The sequence below is a fragment of the Styela clava genome, chromosome 1, assembly GCF_964204865.1.
Source record: "Styela clava chromosome 1, kaStyClav1.hap1.2, whole genome shotgun sequence".
Classification (NCBI taxonomy): domain Eukaryota; kingdom Metazoa; phylum Chordata; class Ascidiacea; order Stolidobranchia; family Styelidae; genus Styela; species Styela clava.
Window position 1 is genome coordinate 25,085,238 of NC_135250.1, and position 13,174 is coordinate 25,098,411.

Genomic DNA, 13,174 nt, shown 5'->3' on the forward strand with positions numbered 1-13,174 from the left:
ACAGAAGTATCTCCCTATATTCGAAATGTTCGCACTGCCAAGGTATAGTGTGGAGGAATTTCCATTTATGATTTGATAAATTTCCTTTTCTTTGAAACCAGTTGTTACTAGTTCACCATGAGATTCCCTATACCATTGAACAGTTGTGTCTTCGCAATTCTTTGTTCGGCAAATTTTACTTTGTTCTGAAGAGCCGTTCTTGATTTCGATGCTGATTTCTGTAGAATGATGATAACATATTTTGCTTTAATAAACTAGGATTTTGTCACAAAATTATTGTGTATTGGATAACTGAGTAATATAGATCATGCACAAAGAAAGTGGAATCGCAAAAATGCTTCCGTCATTTGTGTCATATATATTTTTATATCTCGTGTACACATATAACATAAGTATTATTCTTTTTCAGTTCTCTCGATTTCTTCTAAATTTTATGTCAGTCGAGATCCCAACGCCTAAAACGACCCCTTTAGTTAATATATCTAATGGAAATTTGTGTAGTTTCACAATTCTACACATATCGTTGGAGAATCTAAATTTCGCAAGAAGCAAGATTTTTTTTAATGAATTAAAAGTTGCGAAACCGATTCTTGTGGGTCAAAAATTGTACTATGCATTCGAAACGTTTAAATTTTTAATTCCACGGCCCGTGTTGGAATTCAGTGTGGCCTTTCATATTATTCCGGAATGGTCCTAGTAATCCACCTATATTCTGCAAATTGGCGATTTGATAGTAATCGTGATGTTTGATATTTTCAAATGATGCATCTATTTTGGCGAGTCAAGATGAGAATTTGTGAAAACGAAATTAGTGTTTCAAACTATCAATATATAAAGATTCATAATCACTTTCGTTATACTCTTCAATAGTGTAACTAAGGTTACACTGCCATTTTTAGAGGGTTTGATGCCCAGACGAAAGTAGCGTCTGAGACTGACTGATACTTGAAGACGTGTCAAACTTGACAGGCTTTGAAAAATGCCTTATTGGAGTTATGTGATTTTTATAACACTACGTACATGAAATTGAATGTCATATTGTTTGCAACTATTCAACCAAAAACCGTAGGCATATACGAAATATTACTATTCTGGCAAATATAGTAATCGTTTTTATTACAAAAAACATCAATATACAATTAGGTTTTTTGCTGACAAATAAATATCAGTAGTAGACCATTCAAAATTCCTATAGGATATTTACGTCGTGTGAATATCGCAATTGTACAAAATAGGATCACGCGTTGTTATTTGTGCAAAATGATTTACAGTAAATGTAACAAACGATGATGCAGTAATTGAATATTTGATTACTTTTTTGGCAAATGTAGTAGAAATTTTCATCGCATTTCACGTCAACCCACTCATACGTTTCCCTGCCAACTGCCAAACAGTCTTCATCATCCGTATTATTTAGAGTATTACCGTTTGGTTGATTAAATTTCCTGATAAATTCAAATGTCGTTAGATGATCAATGTTATTACTTATTACTGTTATTATTAATAATTCGCTTAAATCTAAAAATTAAGCCAATTCCAATTACCCAATATAAATAATATTGCCGTAAGGAGCACAAAGTCTCTAAATAGACGTATAAAAATACTGAATATGGAGAGATTGAAAATTTCATTGCTTGGCATAGTTCATTCAATTGGTAGTAACTACAACCTCGATGGACTAGTATTCATGTTCCATTATCTGGCATCAGGTTTCACTAATGAATCTCGAGAAAATATTTATCCACGGCGGAAAATAGTGCCATTGCTCTAAATCGCACTTTTCAGTTGATCATCTTTCCTACAATATTGAGAATAACAAATATTGCATGGCGTGAAAGTGACTCTGAACTATTTATCGTACACTGTACGTATCAAAATATAAAGTTTTTATCTCCGTGAATTGAAAAACAAACCAGTTTTGATATCCCTCTTCCCCTCTCATTGTCACATTGGTACCATCCTGCCATTTCCAATCTCCTTCTCTAGCTTTGTCGTTGCCTCCGATGTAAAAGGTGTTATGACCGCCATTTATTCTAAAATATACGAAATTTAACGTAGACAAAAATTTAGTAAATCCCTAACTACTTTTGTGTAACCTAATATCTAATTCCAACAAAGACTCAAAAAGCACTCAGTATAGTTTAATTGCCTCGTGTGTCATATGCTACGCATGAAATGTGCTCAATTTAGCAAGTATTCTCACTTAAAAGTGGCATTGATGACATAAGTCATTCTTTGATTATCAACTTTTGCCAAGTAACCCCCCCGTGATTCACAGGGATCTTTTGCTCTTTCGCAATTCTTCCGGGTATCGTTGAAAAAAGTCAGTTCATACTCATCCACACATTTTGTTGCCCATGGAGCTGTATAGAAATAATTCAAGAACAATTAGTAATAACAGTTGGCAACAATGTCATGAAAAGAATACTAGGTGCTCGGATTGTTAATGATGTTACTCAAGAATAGTGAAATAATAACAAGATTTACCGATGGAATCGGTAAAAACTCGCAGAATCGCAGTTTTTGCGTAATAATTTTGTATAAGAAAATTACTTTGCCTAGCCCAAAAAATCAATGTTCGTTCACTCCACAGCTGTAAAATATTTATGTTATCTCTTCCGCTGTTGATCAATATCACTATAGGATCAAACTATCACTATTTTGCCACGCCCGTTACATAAGACGTTAAGAAGACATATCTATTTCAACGTGCAATGGCATTATTATGTTGAAAATTATCTTACTTTGTGCGTTTGAGACTCCAAGTATTACTGACATAATGATACAGAGAAATGGTGTTCCAAACGCGTTCATTTTTTCTGCATTCAAATATTTTCATACAAATTCACAAATACAGCTTATATCTTCTTTTTTTAGTGAATCAATGATTTTGAATGAATTCAAAATCTCGTATCGATTTATATTAGAAATAAATTCTAATTCTAAAATACAGGAGATTATTTCAAAGTTGTTATTGCCGCCCATGGCGCCAAGTCTAGAATGGTAGTCAGTTGTAATGTTGGTAATCGTTGAAAATGGTTACAGGGTGTTCTCTTTTATAGTGAGGTATCATGTGCCTGTTACTACAAGAATATGTGAAAATATTCACATCAAAAGCAGCATTCGAAGAGAGATAATATGTATATATGTCTATCTTAATATAATTGGTGTCTCAAAAGTAAGTATACACTGTTAATTTAGAATTTTTTTTGAGGTACTCATCATAGATCGTTCATTTATTCAGGAAACATAGCATGGATAAGAAGTAAAGTTTAGATATTGTTTGCATTATTCGACAACCCACAGAATGACAAGGAGATTAACTCAAGAAATAAGGTGCAGAATTGCTGTTTGGCAAAAAGCATATGAATCAGTAAGACAAACTCAGGGCCTCTTTAACAGAGCATTTGTAGTTAATTCGGCTCTGAATGTTTTCCTCAGAGCGTCCGCTCCTTGGTCTTCCTGATCTTTGTGCATCAACTACAGATCCAGTTTTCATAAATTTACGATGAATTACATAAATTGTTTGTCACTTAGGGGCCGAATTAATTCCAATTTACCAAACAGCAATTTTGCATCTCATATCTTGGGTTAATCTCCTTGTCATTTTGTGGATTGAAGAAAAATGTAAACAATACATAAATTTTACTTTTCATGCATACTATGTTTTCTGAAGAAATTATCACTCCATGATGAGTACCTGGAAAGCAAATCAAAATTAAAAGTGTACACTTACTTTTGAGAAACCCTGCATATGTGCAATGATTCAAAACATTATTTCGAAGCTAACGCGTTCGGCGCTCGTCGACATCTTCTGTACTCCTACGAAATAATTAACTGTATACCGATAAATGAGCTATAAAAACCTGACACGGCCATTACTACACTTCAAAAGATAATTGATAAAGAGAAGTCAAAATTGGAAAAATGACATATCTGCAGTTTTTCACCTCCATTCTCTTTCATTAATTTTAGTTGAAATCGCTATCTTTCAACCGGTTTCTTCGAAGCACTATCATGCACGTCACTCACTAATCAACTCTAAACTAATCAACTCTAAACTGACTACCGTCTGCATATGTCAGATAGCTGGTTCAAGATGTCGACCTGTGTCCGCACTTAAAATAACGTAATATTACACTCATTGCACCTATTCATAGGTACTAACATACGTTGATAATTGCTGTCCAAAACAATACATATTTCCTTGTAGCCCGGTCGACAGTTAAGAGTCATATTTTGGCAGGGATTATTTGTTATTACACCATTGATGATGTTCAGGATACGTGTTGCTCGTTTTATTACACTAGTAAGGTTATGTGACTCATCCTAAGCGCCTGTCATTTACTAAAAAGTCGAGTTGGCATGTATTTGAAACACACACACACATATAGGTTGGGTATTAACAAATTTGCTAGTTATATTTTTCCCTCACTTCTCTTTCTATCATGTTATGCACAGTATTTGATAACATATTTGAATATAACTTCATCATATCATCATATGAAATGTGATTATTTTTGCTAAATTGTCTGTTGTCCAAATTTTGCATTTTACCACAACTACTATTCAGTACTTAAAAATTGAAGTAATTCGTTGGCTACTACTTATTTTTCTGATTGCTACGGAATCCAATATTTTGAACAAATTATTGTTGTTTCATTATTATTCGTGTGACACTTTCTTGACATTTGACCCCCATGCAGATATATTCGAACTTTGCACTCGTATTACTGAAGTGATGATGTATTATATAGATAAAGATTTCCCAAAAATTTGCAGAAATGAACATAATGTATTGATAAAAGATATGCCGAAGGACTCCCCCCTTTTGATAAAGGACACATGGTAAATAATTGAAATATAAGATTGGTAATAACTTATCATGGCTGATCAATGTACTAGGCGGAGGCATGCGTTATAGCAACAAATGCCTTTCATCCTCGGCCAGTGCCGTTACACTTTTATTATCATAAAATATCTCTTACTGGCTGCAAAAAGAATGTTGTTTTTCAAACCTACGTAGCCTAAATAGAAAAATACAGTATAGTATATGATTTTTTGTAGTTGTAGTTTTGTAGTTATTTTTTTTGTGTACATCGAGTATAATGTTGATCCATTACCTTTGTCATAATCTTATTCGAATTATAGTTTTATGTGTGTGACATAATTTCACACTCACGCATCTACGTAGCATCGTCTACGTGTCAGCTGCTAATCTTGCCAACGTCCTGAAAAAGAAAATTGTCACTGGTATTTAACTGTGAAAAAGTCTTTCTAGATTCAGTAGTCGCGTCGCACTGCGATATCTACGTTAATATTGGAGTTTTTCGTTTGAAGTGTACAGTAAAATCGTAACATATTACACTTCCGTTTTGTTGGTTGCAGTAACAAGGGGCTAACACATAGGTTCTCAAAGTGCTCCGTACGGAGCCCCAGTGCTCCGCGAGAGAAACCCAGGGGCTCCGCGAGCTATTCGGTTACTTTTCAAAATACTGACTTGGCTAATTTTGTAACTGTTCAAAGAAGCAATAACAGCTTTGATAAAATTGGACAACAATATAGCCTCGAAATATGGCAAAAAGGCGGAATTAAAAAATGACATTATTTATAAGTAGGAGCACAGCCAGGATTCTTAAGAGGGAGCGGTTCAAAATTGGAATTGGAAATTTCTACGCAACATTCTTCATTTAAATTGCATTTAAAGTGTCTTGTCGTAATAATTCTAATTGTGCTCATCGTCACTCACGTTTGATTCGAGATTACTATTAGGATTACTAAAATGATAGAATACTATTCTAAAACAAGAGAGCTACGCACAAATATATGGACACGTTAGACCAGAGCGAATCAGTCTTTACCGGTACCTTTGACGCTACCGGTACCCTCAAAAAAGTTCTGAATTTCCAGTAGCAAGAATTTTGCCGAATCAAAATGTACAGCCAGTCATGACACTGACTAAAATCCGTGTTCCCATGGATAAAAAATAATATAGCAAAATTTTAGACGAAATATCAAATTTCATAGAATTCACGCAAAATTTTGAAATTAATAAAAGTAATAGCCTTCTAGCGAAGAAATTAATCTTTAACCACTGAAAATTTCAAAGCAATTGGTCCAGTATTCGAAGAGAAAAGCGATTTTTTAAAAACGTGTCAAAGAACAAGAACAACAACAACAACAACATAATATTGAAACGATCGTTATGGCCACTAAACGTGTCCAATAACATAAAATACCCAAGGTCTGGGCAAAATAAGAACGATTGTAATTTATTTTATTGCATGCGGCTAAAAGGTACAACGCATGAACAAGTGACTGTGTTTCGATTTCGCAGTTACTATGATGAATAACCAAAGTAAACATAAAACTAAATTTTGTGATTCACAATGTCTATAAAAGTCTGCTGAAACAACACTTATAGTGTTATCTCCCATTTAAGTTTCAGTTTTAATATTTTAGAATGCCGCTTTCCAATCAAGAAATTCGAGTTGCGGATTTACCTCTTTATTAATTATTATTTTTAGTATTTCGTCGCCGATGACTATAATATGATAACATGTTTTTTTACATTGAACTCATAATTCCCCACGAGAACAAAAAAGCAATTATCGTTGTCATTGTGGAACAATACACGTATATGTCAATGGAAATTTTTGATTTAGGAAGAATAAACATCGGCGTAAAGATGTTTAAGGTTTAAAACACGCCATTCTGACGAAAACAATCGGCGATTGTAACAAAATGCAATCGCGCGCGTTTTTAGCGCCTTTTAAGTCTTCCAAAAATGTCAAAAGGGAAAAGATTCGACCCCTAATTTATTGATATGTCTGTCAAGTGTCAAATTTATAGCTTTAGTATATATAATTTATCTTTGAAATTTAGATTCATTTATGACTTGTATTAACCCTATTAAAAAGGTGTTGCATTCAAATTAAGTAAAGTACTTTTAACTTACTCAGGAATATTAATTGGAAAGTAACAATTTTAACATTTTTTTTGGGGCTCCGTGAATAATGGTCAACCTTTTCAAGGGCTCCGCAACATCAAAAGTTTGAGAACCCCTGTTCAACTGATAGATTTTTATTGCTTTGTTTTCCCACCTTTCTCCCAGCATTGCGTTAAGGACAAAACTTATTGCCATACTTGTCGCCCTATATTGTGACTTTTGTGAAGCGTTCAGAGTTTAAACCAACATCGATTACGCAGAACTCTTTCCCCAGTTATGTCTTCAGTGCTAAGTAAGATATCTCAGTCGTAGATATCTTTTTAAATGCATTTCAATTTGAACTCGTCGGAAACTAATTAGCCCTTTATATGCGCATGTTTTATGAGTACGAAGTGTACCTAGGTATATATTTGCGGTTACGATTTGCTCCGCATCAAGTGGACTCGATATTTCACCCCTAAATTTTCTATTTATATTGTTGTTACGCTTTTTTCTCCACAACAAGTGGGACAATCGATTTCAAATTATTAGCACTTAAAGATGAAAGAAGTCGCTACAAGCAAGTCACTGTTTTTTTCCGAGCCCCTACGGTCTTGACATTTCACCCCAAGTCTTTCCATTTACGCATATATTGCACCACCACGTTGTCATTCGGTCAATCTATAGTGCGCCATTATTTCGACAAACCCGATTCTCAGATAAAATCTCACTGATATTTCTTAATTTTGATTTGGATGATCGTATAACAGATTTTCGTGTCTGTCGCATAAGTTGCAACTATTTGAGCATTGCTGGTTTTTAGAAATGCTAAAGCTTCATTCTAGGCGCGGACTGCAAATACAAGGAAATATGTATAGAGGAAAACAAAAAAAGGGTTTTGAATTTCGTTAACATGCGTTGCTGCTGTATTTGGATCGTTAATGGTCAAAATTTTGACAATCTGACCTTGAACAGTTAATTGTCGTCAGTTAAGCGCTATGGTTAACGAGTTTAAAGATTTATATGCTGAAAAGATTTTTCGTGATTTCATTTCACCTAACTCTGTTCATTAGACTGTGAAACAGAACCAATCGACCAATATTAATGCTGTGTAGCCAGATGTAATGAATAAGAATAAAGGTCAAAGTTGACAAGAATGTGCAACAGGTTGCTTTAATCTTGGACACGAAGAGGCTCCATGGGTTGTTTTGTCAAAAGAACGTAGCGGTGGCGTTTGGGTGACGTAGTCAGGTTGGGGTCAGGAACGAGATATGCATTAATTGTTACGCCACGCCGACTAGAAGTAAATCCGTGATACCATACTACACTAGACCCAGTTACGGTAGCTTTACCATAGTTCCAGCTACGTACGGGATGGGGTTTTGAGGAAATTGTGGGTAGAATATTTCGTTTTGACTTTCGTGTCCATATATTTGAGCATTCATCCCTTATCCGAACAATGACGTCACCAAGTATTGTTTTCGTCTATTTTTGTTTTGAATGAAATCATCAACACGCATATTTTTAGACATGCCAGCACCTTCACAGGCAGGAAAATGCATCATTAAAATGCGACATACGTTTTTCTGTGCTTTTATTTGAATCATCTTTTAAATAGAATATGTATGAAACAGGTATTTACTTAAACATTAATTCAATAATTCAGACATGAAACAAGTCCTAATAAAACGATTAACATGTATTTCACTCTTATTAAATTTAATCACTTAAAGTAAACTATTTTGCGTTTCAAAATCATATCATATTTTCACTATAGAACAAGAGAGCTATGCTCAAATATGTGGACACGAAGAGTAAAACGTAAATTTTTATCAACAAGTCCCTGAAAATCTTATGTGGTTACCGTGACGACGTCATAGCACACAAAACTCACAGCATACAGCTCACAGAAATATTTGAAATAAACAAAAGTAATAGCCTTCTAGGGTAAATTTCAACCTTTAACCACTGAAAATTTCAAAGTAATTAGTCCAGTAGTTTATAGAAATACGATGTTTTCATAACGACGGGAAGAAGAATAATTAATGAAGAACAGCAAAATAATAATACCAAAACGATCCATGGGTCCACTACGTGTCCAATAACCAGAAACGTGTTCCAAAAATATATTTAATGTGTCGAAAATATATGTAAAAGTACGATACGGCAAGTCTATAAGAAACTGGGCTTTTCTTCATTAATTAATTTCCGTCGCATGACTGAGCAGGTATAGTGCTGCCTGGTTTGAGCTTCTCTAGTGTCATCTATTGACGGTTTGTGAAATTATGACAGACACATCACCGCCAGGAAGAAACGCAGCGCTGATTATATTCACAGTCCTTATGTAGTTAACTTTTGAATACAATGAACGGGAACACAATAAAACACAAATTAGTTGTTGGGGTGGAAGTAACAACGATCAATAGAAAATTGGTGAAATTTTCAAGTACCGCTTTATGATTTTCTTTGTTATATAATGGAAGTATAATTGAAAGCGCAGAATTAACATAACTAAATAAGTCTAAACTAAAACTAAATAGTAATAAATTTCTTGGTCCGGCTGTAACATAGAAATGTCGATTGATACCAACACTACTGTTCACAGAGTGTTTTATAAAATTCAGCATGTTTTCTTCTATTTTGTGATGTTCGAGTAAATACTGCATATCTCAAGTTCAATAAGCGTTGTAAGTTTCGTAAGCTGATTCCACTTGTGTTTGCTTAGTTGTCGCAGGTAGAGCTTGTTCGTAACCCGCAGTTTCTTCTAGCACGTTTGAATAGGATGGTTGAGAAACTGGGTCGTTGGAGAAAGTTGCTGATCAATTGAAAAAAAGTTCGTCAAACAACTATAGCAGAAATATTAGTTAGATTTAAAATATTGACGAACAGATGGCTTAAACTTTTTTTTTTGGAAATAATTTGAAAAGGTATCTCACTTTAAGCCTTAAAGTGAGATTTTCAAATGATTTTCAACAATTTTTTTCTATCACTCAAGAGCAAATGAAAAAAAATGCGAAATATGACGTTTGTATGACTTAACGATACAAAAAATACAAGACCAATCTTTGTTATATTTTAGTAATCTGAAATAGGAATGACTCCGGAGAAGGCATTTTCTCGGGTTCTTCTAAATTTGCTTAATTTCATGTTAAAATATTTTTGCATTGATGATGAAAAAGAAAGCTGGTGAATGTCATATGTACTTGTCAAATGTTTAGAATATTTTAATGGTTGATGAGTTGAGTAATATTTCACGCTTGAAAGGGAGATTTTCGGATCTCACTACCTTTTTCTTGTATAGTTTCATAATTGTGTCCTTTCGCTTCTGCATTTTTCTCCAACTTCTTTATCTTCTTCATCTGTTTGTATATGATTAAGGCAAAGACTACGTAGAAGATCAAAGGAATGAGAAAACCGATCACAAAACTGACGATGTTGAACTCGAACGATTTTGTTTCTATAAAATCAAAACAATAACTTAAATATTGTAACTTCAATTTTAAATAACTCAAAATAAAACTGAAACAATAACTTAAATATTAGAGATTTCCTAAATATTATTGAAAGTCTCATATTTCAGTAAATGTTTCCCAAATTTCCCTATGTTTTGAAGGGAATGAACAGTTTAATGTCTCACGTCAGCTGGTTTTTGCAAAAATTAAAAGTTACTGTCATAAACTTTCGATTGGAATATTATATACTTCTCGGAACATACGGTAATCAGTTAGTAATTAATTACCTTTTCCCTTGAATTATTTCCTGAAACTTAATACTGAGTTTGGTTTCAGCCGAAATCATACATCAACAAAGTAAACACGGTTCGCTAATATTTTCTTATTAATAACAAACAAACTTTCAATATATTTATTCTATGCCCTATGGCAGTGGTTTTCAACCATTTACGGCTCGTGGCCCCCCTGTTCACCATTTTAAATAACTAGACGCGTTGGATCGTATTATGTATTCACGAACTTTTATGAAATGCAAAAAAAACCACAGTCAAGAAAGTCGAAGCTTTTTAGTATACAACCAATGGGAAACGTGTGCTTGGGACTGTCTGACTAAGTTCCTTATTTTGGGCACCGTCTGTGATATAGCCATACCGTCTGTGATTTAGACAAACAATTCATGCACAAGAAAATTTTCTTTTAAAGGGAAAGTATGCAAACGAAGTCGCTTTATAATCAATTATTAAACTCGTGTCGTGGCCCCCCTTGAGCTGCTCCGTGGCCCACTTGGGGGCCATCGGCCCCCGGTTGAGAACCACTGCCCTATGGTATTTTCACACTTTTTTGCTCTGTAAATACAAGGATTGAAACCTAATTAGCGGGATCTCAACAATTTAATAAGAATAATGCACCAACCACCTTCCATGAATTCCATATTATTGAGTGAATTCTCATGATGACTTCCAATTAAGTAAATGTAAATACTCGAACTTATAACAATTGAATTCAATTTATACTAGTTGGGTTTCCCACACAAAAACCTCTGACAGGCCAAATTTCTGTGATTGCATAATCTGATTTGTTTTGGGTCTCGTGTTTGATGGGGTATCGCCTATTTACGCAAAGTATAAGCATATAGATTTTTTTATATTTTTTGCTGCCGTGTCAAGAAATCTATTCTATTTGTAGTAATTCTACCATTAGAAAAGAGTTTGTGACCATGTTTTGGAAATAAAAGAGAAACTTCAAAAGTAACTTACTCAATAATATTGACGGACTCGTTCGCAAGCAAATATCATTTCCACAAGGCGTTGTTGACACGACGAATGCACTAACGGAATAAAGGTAACATTATGTGAAATAAGCTTATTAAATACAGTTGGAGATAAAAATAGTTTTTAGAGCAGCGCGTTCGTTATTCACATCTTATACCAAAATTGATATTTTTGGAATCTTTTATTGTCGATTAAATACTATCATACCTGTAAGATTTTTCATTGATAAGTTTCCGATTCTGTCCTACAAATATCACATTCTCTCCGACATTCCTCCGTCGCCTTCGCTTATTGGACAGGGCATGGATAGTTTGAGTGACGTTACAAGAAGATTTTAAACCATCGCCAAGATTGATGACAGTTTTATCGTCAGTAAATCTGCCACAATGGTAAAACGGTAAAAAAGGAAGAAGTTGCTAGAAGTTAGAAGTAATAATCTAATAGGGACGGGGTCGTTTACATGTGAAATTATGAGATCGAACCATATATCTGTATAACTGATTAATGTTTCAATTTACGACTATTCCAGTCTGTAAGTCATCAGGAAATTTCAATCTGTGAACTTATTTGTTCACTGTCCGTGGTTATCATTTCATAACAGTCATATAGAATATTATAAAGATATATTATATAATATAACTTAACAGCGTACCTGTAAACTGATAACGCTACAGCGATATATTCTGTTGTTGAGCCTTGTGCCTTGATCAAATCCTCCATCCTAAAATTTGTGTTTTCGCCAGACCATCCATCATTTACGATGATAAATAAACAGCTTAATAAAATGAACATATTTTCAAAATAAATAAGAGAGAAATGCAAAAATATTCTGACACAAAGGTCAAATTACTAATATAATGGACGTTTCCCTAAGTCTTCGACCCCTTACAAACTCTGCCTACACTTTACCTTTGCAAACAAACTGGCTCACATGTTCGAAATTATCATTTTCAGTCAAAACATTGAACCAAGTGTCGCTTACAGGGACAAATTGAATACATAATGACAATTAGGTTATTTGATTTACAACTAATATTTGGAAATACAACCGAAATCTGACAAATACCACGCAAAACAACGAAAACGCTGGAGCGGCCGCACAAATTTCAATTGTTTTCCATTGTTAACTTATCGCTGATTGGCCATTATTACCTAAATAAAAAAGAAAATGAATGCTCGAGGAAACATCCATAACCACAATGCCAGAAAAATACCAACCAAATGTTAAAATACTGTGACGAATGTCAATCGTGGGGTTATATGGGGCATCATATGACTCAGATGAAATAAAAAAATAAAATAAAAGTAAGAGGTTAAATACTTTTCTCTCCTTCATTGTGGTTTTGCAATTGGAACAATAGCAATTTGAATTTAGTTAAGCCACCCATGGGCTGTATTCTCACAATACAAACCTCAGTAAACCGTTGCTTTCACCAGGTTTAGTCACGGTTATTTTGCGCATCCCGTTACTGTCGGTGGCGTCATCAGAAACAATTGGTTTTCCAATTTCAGTCGGAGCTGTT

General features: G+C 34.2%; 1 protein-coding gene and 1 long non-coding RNA gene across 2 annotated transcripts in view; both read right to left on the reverse strand.

The window, feature by feature from the left end:
- The window catches only part of LOC144422776 (uncharacterized), a 49,749-nt gene that overhangs the window by 29,686 nt on the left and 6,889 nt on the right, over window positions 1–13,174 (reverse strand). The window lies entirely within an intron of this gene.
- On the reverse strand, window positions 8,534–10,788 carry LOC144422785 (uncharacterized). Its single transcript, XR_013475389.1, has 3 exons — window positions 10,668–10,788; window positions 10,215–10,385; window positions 8,534–9,743 (listed from the first exon to the last, which is right to left on the reverse strand). It is a non-coding gene; the product is annotated as an uncharacterized LOC144422785 (long non-coding RNA).